General features: G+C 33.3%; 1 protein-coding gene across 4 annotated transcripts in view; it reads right to left on the bottom strand.

The window, feature by feature from the left end:
* Positions 1 to 15015, bottom strand: part of LOC143254955 (uncharacterized) — a 140154-nt gene that overhangs the window by 79089 nt on the left and 46050 nt on the right. The window contains exon 1 of one of the 4 annotated variants that reach the window (XM_076509881.1): positions 14360 to 14513. The exons of the other annotated variants lie outside the window; for them this stretch is intronic. The gene's annotated coding sequence lies outside the window, so the exon portion shown is untranslated. Of the gene's footprint in view, positions 1 to 14359; positions 14514 to 15015 lie in introns of those variants that run through there. 4 annotated transcript variants of the gene reach the window in all.

Here is a 15015-nt window from a genome sequence, read left to right as displayed (position 1 = left end):
TGGTTTTGTTCTTTGAACACAGTGATATTGTGTGCAACTGGTGCATGGTTCATTTTGTGCACTAATAAAATATATACTTATGTTTTGAATTTGAAAAAATCATATTTTATTTTTTACAATTACGAAGGGTTCAGTGAATGCAAGTACGAAACTTCCGGGGTTCAGTACTTCCAACAAGGTTAAGAACCACTGTGTTAAGTAATAGTATCGTTAGGACTTCTACATTTCTACTGGTTGTACTGACAGTAAAGTACTGTATCACATCACATTACTGTTAAACATACAAATAACAATAACTGTACAGCAATGACTGTTTATTGAAATTATAATTTAAAATTATTAATTGAACCTTAATATATTTAAACTCGCATCATGTACCAGTTAAACGTCGTGAGTGCAGGACAACTGATTAGGGCTGATTATTACGTTTATATCCCTAGTTTGTTTTTCAAAACACAGATAATCGACCTAAAACACCTTTCACATAATGTTTCAATTATAGATTCTCTTCATTTTCAGTACCTCTAGCTAACAGATCTGAAGTTACTTCTTATTTTAAATCCACACAAATATTTCTAGAATGTCGGTTGCAAACTTTACTTTTCACAAATCGCTTTAAATTCCTTTGGTGTTTCCTACGTCTGACGATTTTATCGTGAAACTTACTTTTATAACCTGATTATTTTGTTTCATTCAATCGTAGTATGAATGGAATATCAACCACTTCCATAACATTGTTTTAAACACTGTTTGCAAGTAATTAAAAGTATAGAAATGACATGTTATTAGAAGTTGATAAGGAATTTTCTTAAATTTATTTACGAAATAATATATCACCTTCATAGCTTAAAGTCATAGTTATACATTTTGGTCAAAGAAAAGGAAGATGTCTGGTACAATTTTGTTTTTTTCACACGGTATTGTTCAGAGGTATTCCGTTACTCGATATGGGCCCGACATGGCTAGGTGGTTAAGGCACTCGACTCATAATCCGAGCGTCGCAGGTTCGAATCCCCGTCACACTAAACATGCTCACTCTTACAGCCATGGGGGCGTTATAATGTGACGGTCAATCCCACTATTCGTTGGTAAAAGAGTAGCCCAAGAGTTGGCGGTGGGTGGTGATGACTAGCTGCCTTCCCTCTAGTCTTACACTGCTAAATTAGGGACGGCAAGCACAGATAGCCCTCGAGTAGCTTTGTGCGAAATTCAAAAACAAACAAACAAGATATCACTGGTGTAGCTTTGCGCAAAATTAAAAACAGACTAAACCAAATTACTAACAGTAAACTCTGGTTCTGCTTGTTTGTTTGAAAAATTTTGCTTAAAGTTACACAGGGATTCTCTGTTCATAGCCGTTCCTGATTGAAAAGACAGCAAGACAACAGCACCCACTGCCACATTTGGGGTTACTCGTATATTTTTGAATAGTGGGATCTGACAGTCACTCTTATCGTGTTCTTACTTTCGGGTGTTGAGTTCATTTTTAAAACAACATAATGTGAATCAACAAGGCCACGCTTCGTTGGAGACTAAAATGGGTACCAATCTACACTGTATACTGTTACGTGTTTTTTGGCTTCCTTACCCTCCTTCTAAGTTAATACTGTGACTAGCCAATCACAATTTAGCAATAGCTAAGTGGAGTGCATACTACGCCAAATATATATATGGGTAAGCAATTCAAAGGGTGTTAGTTTTTGTGGTTAATAGTAGTTAATAGTGTATATAATTAGTTTATTCCGTGTTCTTCTTGCTAATATATTTTTAATATATCCTTCTAATATATTCATTTGTTTTATTTATATATGATCCTTCTACGAGGATGGTTAAGTAGAATGAAAGATGTTGTGTCGGTGTTTGTTTCTCGTGTATCTTTTGACTATTAAACGTCATCCGATGCCTGTGTTATTAATAAATGAGCATCATTACGAAACGTTGGCGAATTTCATTCGCAACAGTATATATGTATATAAATATTAATACTCAACAGTTAAGTAAAATAAAACAAATTTAAAAGGAAGGAGTGGTTAAAAACAGCAAATCCAAACCTCTAACCAATGAAATTTTCTAATAAATAAAAACAAGCCCAAACAAAAATGTTAAGTAATGCTGCATAAATAAAAAGGGCCCCCAGAGTATAGGCTATAATGTGGGGTATAAAATGTACCCTAAGCCTTAGAGGTAACTGAGGAGGTAGAACCCACATTGCGGTCGGGATACACCGTCTATCATTTGTAACCTCCGTCCGCTACACTCACTTGAAGTAATTCAATAATAATAAAATGATAAAAAGAAACAGAAATTAGGAGAGTGAAATGTGGGTACTTAAGCTCACAACGTCCAACACCCATATCACCTTTCACTGTCTGAAAACAATTTGTGGAAAGGTTACTGCTCTCCAAAGTAAGGAAAAAAAACGGAAAAAAGTACTACCAATATATATATATATATATGTATATGTATATGTATATACTGTATTACGAGATAATATCTTAGAGACAGTTTAAAAGTGATTATTTTAATACTTTTTACATTAATAAACAAGTAGAAATTAACACAAAAAGCTAAACAGTTTTAAAAAATCGAAGACAAAAATATCCAAAAACAATCTCTTTTAAAAATACTCAGTGGTTTAGAATCAGATATTATTAGGAAAGAGTTGAATCATTATGATTTCAATCTGCAGCATCAGCTAAAGTGACATCACAGGTTTAGTGCGATATATTTATTGGGTTTAATTCTATGTTATGAGAGTTTACGGAAACGTTTAGCCACGCTATGTTTTTCAACAAAGAAGACATATAAGTTAAAGTCGTTTATTCGACGCTGTCAGAATACTTTTTTTTTTTTTAAATGAAAATACGTGAAAACTGGCGTTGTTAAATACAGAGCTGGTGGCTCTAAAAACAATAACTTTTTCTACCATAAAACTGCCCTCTTGCCAATAGAGCTTAAACTGATTTGTTTTTAACACGATAAATACCCATTCTTTCAGACCCAAACTGTATCAACGATAATACCAGAAGCAGTAGAACAAGTTAGGTCTGCAGAGAATAAAAGTTTAATTACAGTGAACGGACAGGACCTGTACATGACGTATTTAACCGTAACGTACCATGTAAAACACGTCTCTCTCTAACCATGATCGAATAACTGAAACAGTGGTGATGTTTTGTATAACGTTTCAAATTCATTATTATCTTAATTTAAGGGTAACAGATCAGGCACGAGGCAACCCTGATGGTATACTTCTGGAATTCGGAGCTGATGAAGAGTCACGTTCACATCAAAATATATTTTCCCACTAATTAAAGCTTTAACTGCGTTATAAGAGGGACAGTCAGTCACTTATCGTTAATGATGGACAGTAAGGTGCTGCTGACTGAGAGATGTTTCCTCAGTTCTTTAAAGATAGTGACAGTAGCGGATAACTCCATTATTGTTTGCAAAGTAGGACTACCTACTAATGAAAGTAAAATGTTACTATAAAGTAAAAAAAAAATACAAACGCAAGTAATATATTGGAGCATTCAACTCGAAGCCGCTAGCGCAGACAACCCTCGATTAGTTTTGCGTGAATTTCCAAACACACAAACAATTTATCAAAACGAAATATCGGGCAGGATGCCCTCTTTAAAAAACACAGAAGTCACGACAAACAAAAACCTCCCTACAGACTGCCTCATATCAGTGTGATTTAGGACACAAGGATGACAGAATGTGGAAAAACAGATTAAAATAAGAAACGACGGAATAAAATTTAAATAATTTAAAGCTCTTAACATTAAAAATTAAAACCTAAGATATTAGATTTTATATGAAAGTTCTGCAAAATAAAAATAATAAAATATTACTGATAAGCAAAAATTGAATTATAATAGAATTAAATTACAGCTAAGCAATCGTTTTCCAACAGCACCAAGTACCATGGCAACAATATATAAACTGCTAATTTTAAGACACACTGATGGTAGTAATTAGATGAACTAATACAATGAAACTTTCATTGTTTGTTTCAGTGATTTCTCAACCTTTTGGGACTAAGCCAAATGCTTCCTTCTACTTCTAACAAATATGGTGTTGTCAAAACTAAAAATTACAACCTAGGTCATAATGAACAGTTACAAAAAATGCTGAGACTATAAATATGTGTGATTTTTTTATTATTATTTGTATTAAAAACAATTAAAACTGAATACGATTATATTTGCCCCCCCTGTGATACAGTGGAATGCCTATGGACTTACAATGCTAAAATCTGGGTTTCGATACCTGTGGTGGGCACAGTACAGACAGCCTATTATGTTGCTTTGTACAATTAAACAACATTATGTTTTATTTACTTCCAACTTATTATTACACTTCATGTTCCACCTTCCACTTGTTTATATACTATCTTCATGTCCAATCTTCCACTTCTTTACATACTACCTTCATGTTCCACCTTCCACTTATATACTACCTTCATGTTCGACCTCCTACTTGCTTATATATTACCTTTATGGTCCATTTCCTACTTGCTTATATACTACATTCATGTTCTACTTACATTTTAACGTACCACATCCAAAATCGTCATGTACTTCTTCCCACATCTCCATGTAGTACCTTCAAGAAACCCCTCCCCCAAGTATTACACTGATATATTTGGGGACTTAAAGGCTAGAAAACGAGTTTCGATAACTTTCAACATTTCCATGTACTATATCTTAAAATATTCATGCAACATCTCTAACATTCCACTCTACTATCTCCAACATATTTATGTACCAAATCGGACATGTTCATGTTCCACTTCCCACATCTTAGTGTACCACAAGTTGAAAGTCATTGGTCTACATCACGACAATAAGAATAAATGTGTCTGTGGTACCCCGGGCAAATATACATATTTATAGACATACACATCGTTAGATATTGGATAGACATCTCATCAGTGGGGATATCACAGCTATGTCATTAGACGTTCAGTAGAATTTACCTGAAGCGTATTACGTAACAGTTACACCTGGACTCCGATTTTAAATCTCTGCAAGAACCAAATATCGGACCATAACAGAGAAAATGATTACACGAAGAAGTTATCTTAGAATACATTTATATATTATTTTTATGTACATTCTTGCACGGGTGGACGAAATATAGGTCAAAGCGCCACTGTTACTAAGGCCATCTTTTTTGGAACCATGGGTTAAAATGCCTTTTTGTATTATGAATTTTTCATTGCATAGTGAGACCATCATTTCATCAAAACCAAAAACACAAGTGAACAGAATTTTTATATATGAAATAAAATTGTAAAAAATCAGTTTCTGTTAACTTTCGTTGAAAAACAGGAGACAAAACGAAATAATAAGTTAGTGTTTTTTGTACTTTTTTTGAAGCAATCAATGAAAAAATATAATAGATATAAAAGATATAATAGAAATTTTAGGAAAATAATATTATACAACAACGTTTTGTTTTTTTACGGCGTCTTGAAGTTTAATAGATCCGGTTGTATGATTAGGTACCGACCCAGTACGGCCTGGTGGATGAGGTACTCGACTCATAGTCTCAAGTTCAAGGTTTGAATTCCCATCACACCAAACATCCTCGCCCTTTCACTCGTGGGAGCGTTATAATGTGACGGTTAATCTCACCTTTCGTTGGTAAAAGGGTACCCTAAGAGCTGGCAGTGGATGGTGATGACTACCTGCCTTCCCTCTAGTCTTACACTGCTAAATTAGGGATAGCCTTGGTAAAACTTTTCGCAAAATGCAACAAACAATGATTAGGTATTTCACACAAATGAAATTAAAGATGATGTTCGTAAAACTAAATTCAAGGAAATCAGCCTAAATTCATTTCCTTAAAAGGATTTTTTATAATAAATAACCGAATGAGTTGATTTCACGAAGTTGTTGTCACACAGTTTGAGTGGAATTGAAGAGTTCATTTTATCATTTATATTAACCGTTAAACCTCGGATATAAAGAAAAGTATTGTGAAACACATCGTCTGACTACTTACGATTTATTTATTGTTGTGAAACACATCTGCTGCCTCACGATTTACCTATTGTTGTGAAACATCTACTAACTACGTATGATCCATCTATCATTAAGAAACACATCTGCTTGCTATCTATGACCCATCTATTGTTATGAAACACACCTACTGATTACCTATGACCCATATATTGTTAGAAACATATCGTCTGACTACACACGACTAATCTATTGTTGTGAAACACATCTGCTGACTACCCACGATTTATTTATTGTTGTGAAATAAATTTCCTGTCCTACGACTTATTTATTGTTGTGGTTTGGTTTGTTTTGTTTTGAGGTTTGCGCAAAGCTAAATAAGGGCTATCTGCGCTACCCGTCCCTAATTTTGCAGTGTAAGACCAGAGGAAAGGCAGCTAGTTATCACCATCCACCGACAATTCTTGGGGTACTCTTTTACCAAGAATAGTTGGACTGACCATCACATTGTAACGTTCTCACGGCTGAAACGGCAAGCATGTTTGGTGTGACCGGTATTCGAACCCGCGATCCTCGGATTACGAGTCGAGTGTCTTAATCCCCTGGCCATGCCGGGCCCTATTGTTGTGGTACATTTACTAATTACGTATGGTCCATCTGTTGTTACGAAACACATTTGATAACCTCATACTTTTTGCATTCCATTTCTTATTGTGAAACACACCTTCTTGCTTCCAAAGATTCATAATGTACCAGTACAAATGTACAAAACCCACATTTTTAGTAATTTCGAGTCCATAAAACGGACCTGCATGTTTTCTGGATGTACAATATAATTCTTTTGCTGTTATATTTATTACACCAGGAGTAATATAAATATAAAAAAAAAAAATTAATTTTTGCTGAACTTAAGAAGTTAAGAATACTGTAGGACAGAGAAGGACACCTAGCGTATCTCAATTAAACTACTATTAGCAGAATAAGAATGGCACGTTATTAATTAAGACAAATTCTAAGGACAGTTATATAAATATATGGAAATTAACCATAGAAAGAGTAAATATTTACTGATAAGTACTAACTACTTTGTAAATCAGAATTTTGATGTCCATTTTTTCATACTTTTTATCTTTTCAGAAACCGCTGAATATCTTAGACTTATTAAACTTCGTGCGAACATTGAAACAGTAGGAGAATTAGAATAAAACTATTAAGTTTGTTTTGGAAGAAATAAAGTTAAAAAAACATGAATCTATAGGGCACAATGTTCAAAAAATTTTTATTAAATAGAGAACAAAGAACAAGTTAAAATCTGCCAGTCGAGATACCTGGAAAACTTTGGCATTTAGCAGTACTGTAGCCTAAACGTTTGACAACGAATGTTTTCACTAACTGGAACTATAATACACTACAGTATATTAATGCTTCACAGAGGCCTACGTCAAGTAGGTTTGTAAAGCGTTTATTTTCTCGTTTCGTGTTTAACTTTGAGAGAAACTAAACCTGTTACTTTATAAACCTACTGGTTCCCACAATAATGGATCTCAATTCAATTTCAAACCGCAGACACTTAAGCTGTCATATGTATGTTGAATAAATTGAACATGTTGGCTGAAATCACTACATACTTTAGCTCATTGTTTCCTTTGACGTATAATTACAGTTTAGGTATAACGTGTGTAAGGATGTAACATTTTTCTTTAAATGTCCAAATTCTATTACCAATTTTTATTAGGGTTTAATGGGCTGTTACTGCCCGTTTCTAGTAGATGGTGCATGTTTCTTTCTTATAGCAAAGCCACATCGGGCTGTCTGCTGAGTCCACTTCTAGTAGAGTGGGACGGTGTTGTATATTTCTTCTTCTACCTCAGAGTTTAATGGACTGCTCCTACGTGTTTATAGAGTGGGACGACGTTTCGGTTTTAACAGATCTTATTCCACATCAGAGTTTATTGGACTGCTCCTACCTGTTCGTAAAATGAGATGACGTTTCGGTTTCTGCAGATCTTTTTCTGTTTCAGTATAAAAGCCGAAACGTCGTCTCACTCTACTAGAAACAAGCATGAGCATTCCATTAATAGTAAAATCTATCATTTTTACTCTGTTTAAAATACTTTTCAAACATCAGTTTATTTTATTCTATCCACGATGTTTTTGCAACTGGTGTTTGGTGATAATATTATTAAAATTAGCCTGATGTTTGTTCTTTGTCAACTTGTGCCAGAACATCGAAACGGCCTATGCTGCTGATGTTTAACGATCTATACTATATACCATGTACAAAACGTGTTAGAATTTTCTTGTAAAGCTAAATATGGTCTACCTGAACAGAACCATCATTAATTTTGAACTAACTGACAAGAGGGAAGGTAGATTATAGAACAGTAGCCGCCATCAAGTCTTGGGCCACATTTATCTCAATCAAATTTAACATTTGTTAATAAGTCAGAAAGCATGTCATTGACCGTTAGATACTTGTGAGATTGTAAAGTCGTTTCTATAACAGAGACGTTTTCGCATTTCTCATATTTTATGCTAAATTTACTGAAATTTCGTACCTTTCTGTTAAAAAATGCTAGTAAAAATCAAACGTTTTGTTTCTACACAAACTATTGTAAATTTTGCTGAAATGTTTCTTTTATATTTTGTTGTTGTTAATCTCAAAGCTACAAACTGCCCACTGCGAACATTGAAACCTAATCTTTAGAATTATAAGCTTACAGGTTTACTGCTGAATTACAAGAAATTTGCACTTTGATAACTCAAAAGTATTTAAAATGATGTTGTTCATTCTCATATAAAATTTGCTGAAATGTTTCACTTTTCAACTTAATAATTTATGTATAAGAAACTCAGTTCTCCTAACGCTCCCTGGTGGCTTAGCAGTAAGTTTACGGAATTTTATTTCTAAACTTCAACAGACAGAGTATAGATAAACGGTAATTACTGAAAAAAAAACGAACTGTTGTACTTTAGCCAAGTGAAAAGGTGCCAGATTAATTAATAGTAATTAAGTGTGTTGTATTTTAAGCAAATAAACAGGTGCTACAGATTAATTAATGGTAATAACGTGTGTTGTATTTTAACCAAATGAACAGGTGTTACAGATTAATTAATGGTAATTACGTGTGTATTCCTTTTTATCATTCACATTTTGGGCTTGCGTTGTAATACGTAGGACATTTCTATATCTTTAAGAAGCGATAAAGTTGAAGAAGTGAAAAACAGAAAGGAAATACAATCTAAATATTAATGTCAAAGGTTAGAAATGTATGCGTGTATACTGTACTGATAGAAAGCGAGAAAGTTTCAACACATCAATAAGAGTTTAAATTATGACTTTTTGACGTAACAACTTTAAACCAAATGGTGTCCAAAAATAGATTTAACGTGCATGCACACAACTTTCATTTGGTGGAGTGTTGAAACCAATAAATATTGATGTTGTTTTTTATGATCTACCAGTGTAGAAGCAAGTTAGATAAAATATTCAACTATCAATACAGATTTAGTATTTAAAACGACAACATAAAAACATTTCTTCAAAATATGCTAACCTAACCAGCTACATATCAGCAGAGATACTAAATAATTCTTTTTTTTTTCTACTAATACTTCAATCATTCATTAACTCGATACTAAATAATTCTTTTTTTTTTTCCTCTGATACTGCAACCATTCATTAACTCGATAACTAGCTAACAAACTTGTCTGTTCCCTAAACAAATCAAGTGAGAACTCACTATGGGACTGAAAGTTCTGAATATTATAAAAATAAATATTAACACATGTTATATGTTTACTCTTTTGTAGTAAATTTAATATTACATACCAAACATGTCCAAAATAGTGTTAGTGACCAATGTCCACTGTTGCTGTAACAGCTATTGTCCTATGTCCACTATATGTGTAAGAGTGTTAGTGTCCTATTCTCAGTGTGCTTATAAAATTATTAGTCTCCCATGTTCACCGTACGTTAGTGTCCTGTGTTTACTGTATATGTAAGTGTATTAGTGTCATATTTTCACTGTATGTTAATGCCCAATGTTTGATACGTAAGGGTGTTAGTGTCTTGTGTCCATAGCATCGATAACAGTTATAACATATTTGAAAGCTGTATACAAGGATTACACACGTACCACTTGCTATCTGAATATGCTGAATACAATTATTTAGGCTAACATGGCAGTCATGTTATATGTAGTAGCAGCTACTTTAAGAAAGAAGAACATATTTTTGTTTGTTTTTCTTTGAAGACTAAGATGGAAGCGTTCGGCATATTTTCCAAATATCAATTTTCCTGTGACTAGCTATATTAACTACAACCCGATGCTGAGTACAAATACATAAGACGGTATTTTGTAAGTTGGTTCTTGTAAGCATGCACTAACCTTACAAGGGTTAGCAGCGATTACTCTCGAGCAAACAGCTCTGCAGTCGAACACATATCATTTAGAAACAAACGACAATAATGAAACAAATTGTCATCATATTTGTCTTGACTTTTCGTTTCTCTTTTATATTAAAAATTGTACAAACATTCACTATAGCCAAAACATGCTATATACATATATTTATGCCCCCCAGTGTCTGCGAACTTACAACGCTAAAATCTGGGTTTCGATACCCGTGGTAGGCAGAGCACAGATAGCCCATTGTGTAGGTTTGTGCTTAATTCACAACAACAACAATATATATTTATGTATATGAGATATATTTATGATAATACAATTTGATAATTGGCGTTACCGTAAACTTCAAAATACATTGATGTGTTACACCGTACATGTCACAGTGTCAAATCTAACCCATTTTAAATTATACAGAACACAGTCCAAGTTAAACTTACTGCGTATTATAGTTGTTCAATATATATTAACTCTATACGTTGAAATATACGACATCCATAAAAATCTACAAATGGTTTGGGAATTTCATTGAAAGAACTAGCAGATAATGTAAGATTGTGTTGGTAACTGTACTGGTACGTATCGAACCTGAGTCGCCTCTACAAGAAAACGAGATATTCCTAATCTTCAGTGCAGCCGAACTGTGAATACAAAACATCATGATGGGCAACCCGACTCTGTAAAAATAAGCTTTGCACTTTTGAGCCGTGAATGCGTTATAAAAGTGGCGGTCAAATTCCACTCATCGGTCAGACATGTGTGGCAAAGAGTTGGTGGTAGATGCTGTTCACTAGCTGGCTTCCTTCTAGTCTATTAGCTAGAAATTAGGGAGGGCTAAGGTATATAAGCCCCTGTCAAGCTTGGCATGAAAACCTGAAACAAACTTTTGTCAACGACGGTAGACGATTGTCAAGTTAAAAAAAAAAAAAGGTTTAGTTGAGAGTCTAGATGCTTCATGAAAACATGGAAATATTATACTTTGCAGTATTTAATTTATCAGTACTAGATAAGAAGTCGTAAACTGAATTTCATAATAATGTTTACACTTCAATATATATAGCTTTACTTAGGCATACTGTTATGAACATAAGAAAACTGGCCTAAAATTCCTTGTTTGAAAGATAAAAAATCCAATGTATACATACACACACATGTTGTTACACAAGCAAAACAAAAAGCACGTCTCTAAAACACAGTTGTTGTTGTTGTTGTTTTAATGCTACTAGAGTATTTGTGTATAAAATCGAAAAAATAACATATGGAAACGTGGCTTTAACTTATACTGTGTTACAGTGTGTTATGTAGAAATAAACAAACATTAATTATTGTTGATATTGAATGAACAAACTATAGAGTGTGCCCCTTAGAAATGAACAATTATCGCCGTGATGAACGACAACTCAACGCGTACAAGACTCCTATAGTGGATTACTGAAAAAAAGCTGTCATGTTAGAGTCTATTTCAGTTTAATACGTCACTTAGAGGCGAATAATTACTAACATCATTATCAAGAAGGCTTACGGGCTTTTCCCGCCTTAAAAGACATTTTTTGCGAGCTTCAAAGTCATTTATTGAGTCATGTGTGTTTGTTAATAACCAACAACAGTGGCATGATTAATAACTGTTCAGCTCGTGTGAGACTATAATAAGTCACGTAGAAACGAGTAAATACTGTCATGATAAGTGACTGACCATTAATTTTATATAAGATTAAAGTATGTCGCTTAGCAACAAGTAAATTATGTGATTGATGACTATTCAACTTTAATGAGTTACTTACAAATGGTTATTTACTAACGAGAATAATCTTTATTTAATTTATGTAATCTCATGTTACCTATTGGTAATTATATTTAACAAGTTCAGGTATGTTAACAGAAAAGTCAAATCAAATATATTTCACGAGTTCAGGCATGTTAATAGAGAGGAAGTCATAACGGATATATTTGACAACTTCAGGTATGTTATTAAAGAAGTCACAACGAATATATTTAACGAGTTCAGATATGTTAATAAAAAAGCCATATCAGATATATTCGATGAATTCGGATATGTTAATAAAGATGAAATCATACCGGATATATCTGACAACTTCGGATATGTTAATAAAGATGAAATCATACCGGATATATCTGACAACTTCGGATATGTTAATAAAGATGAAATCATACCGGATATATTTGACGAATTCGGATATGTTAATAAAAAGGAAGTCATAAAGGATATATATTGACGACTTCAGGTATATTAATAAAGAAGTCATATCAGATATATTTGGCGACTTCGGGTATGTTATTAAAGAGGAAGTCATACTAGATGACAATGAGATCATTAACATTTCCTACTTCCACCTGTTTGTAAAGATTACATCCTATAATAACTCTCCAGAGCCAGATTTACTGATCCAATGATATATACATCAGGTCACTGATCACGTTTTGACCAAAACCAGGATCTAATTAACTTTCTCATCAGACGAATACATCATAAAGATCAAAATGTCATCTGTCTTAAGTTGTCTTTTCCTTTCCATTTTTCGCCTTTCTCTTGTTTTTTAATAACATTTTGAGCCCTGGATTGGAAACACGTCTTCACACGTGACTTGACCATGTAGCTACACTCTTTTTTTCCTTCACGAATCGAGATTTGGAGTAATGTTTAATTCGTAGTGGCTGAACTTGTATCCATTAACGACAAACCAAAGATACGAAAGAAAACGCCATCTAATGTACGCTTTTAATTTTAACAGCCATTTCTATCTCTTGCATATTATACTTTCACGTAACTCTATCGATTAAACCACAAAGCTGTAACCAGAAAGGATTCTATAATTTTTCTAGCACGTGTCACATTTCACAACAACCATCAGACACAGACACACAAATTCGTTTTTCCCTTACACTATATGTGGAAAAATCTAGATAAATAAGCAACTGGAATATCAGAACAGAACAGTTTTCTATGTCCCAGCATTAACTGCCGTAAAACAATGACATTTCGAATGAACTAAAGCGTTTACGGAACTAGCTTTGTTCTCCTTAATGGGCCAGTAATATTACACGTGTAGATTTCCATTCAAGCTGCCTAGATAAATACAATCACTAACTGGTATCAAATATGTTCAGTTGTATTTATTAGATAATGCGCTTTAATTATGAGGGAGTACAATTAAGGATATAGTTTTGTAATGTTAGATTGAATCTAATTATTTATTTAGTCAGTTAGAGAGAGAGGACTAATCTTTTTATCATACACAGTTTGTTTGAAAATGGATTCGAATTCGTCCCATAGAGTTCAAATATAATTAATGGAACCATTTACATATCATTATTCAAAGTTAATCCAGTGTAATTACAAGTTCTGATTATTATGCACTAAAAGTAGAGAGATATTAATGAATAAATAAACAATTAAACACCCTGGAGCACATATGTTAGTAAAAACAATATCTGATATTATGAGTTATTCTTTTCCATTCTTCGTTGTAAACTGTCTCTATCTTTCGTAAAATAATATTCCAATAAAATCAATTATTGTTTTCCATTCTTTAGTGTAAAATATTAATTATTTTTAGTTTAACAATATCTAACATTATCAACTATATTTTCCCATTCTACGCCGTCAAATAAAAATCATCTTTAATACAATACTATTATTTATCATTATCCCATTCTTGGCTGTAAAATATTAAATTATCTGTTGTCGATTTTTACACAAGACACGCGGAAAACTGTAACTACCTTACCTATCTATCTATCTATGTAATCTTCAGCATATCTACATAAAACGTAGATCCGGCGCAATGAAGCTGATACAATCACTTTTCAAAGACCACGTTACATTAACCCTTTTGTCCCAGTAGGTAAATTACTGAAATAAATGCACAGAAAATTAAACAACAGAAAAACGAATTCACACAGTTCAAAAACTTGATTCAAAACTCTTTCAAAAACAAATATAAAAACGTTTCACCTTACTTTACAACAATGATTTCCTCCCATAATGCTCTGGAACTATTACCTATACAGGCCAGTCTAACAGCTACGATTGTCCATTATTGCTCGACATCATAATTTCCTATGTAACAAGCTTTAGGAATCGACGAAGTCAAACGTACAACACACTCTTATGATAAACTTTCGCAGACTGTGCTACATCGAACGTGAGCATCGGCCTTAAGCAGACCAAAAGCTCAAAGTTCGTGACGGCGCATCACGATAACAGACAGATATGTGATCAAATAACGTTACTGTGATTTCAATTTAATCGCCCATCTTTCTCATAGAAACAACTGTTAATTTCGAGACGTAGTTAAAAGTAGTTAACTAATGTTAGTACTTCCTTTCCAAATTCTTAACTGATGTTAGTACTTCCTTTTCAAATCCTTAACTAATGTTAGTACTTCCTTTTCAAATCCTTAAGTGATGTTAGTACTTCCTTTCCAAATCCTTAACTGATGTTAGTACTTCCTTTTCAAATCCTTAACTAATGTTAGTACTTCCTTTTCAAATCCTTAACTAATGTAGTACTTCCTTTTCAAATCCTTAACTGATGTTAGTACTTCCTTTTCAAATCCTTAACTGATATTAGTACTTCCTTTTCAAATCCTTAACTAATGTTAGTACATCCTTTT

This window comes from Tachypleus tridentatus, chromosome 7, assembly GCF_004210375.1.
Source record: "Tachypleus tridentatus isolate NWPU-2018 chromosome 7, ASM421037v1, whole genome shotgun sequence".
NCBI classification, from domain to species: Eukaryota; Metazoa; Arthropoda; class Merostomata; order Xiphosura; family Limulidae; genus Tachypleus; species Tachypleus tridentatus.
This window is presented reverse-complemented; position numbering and strand designations above follow the sequence as displayed.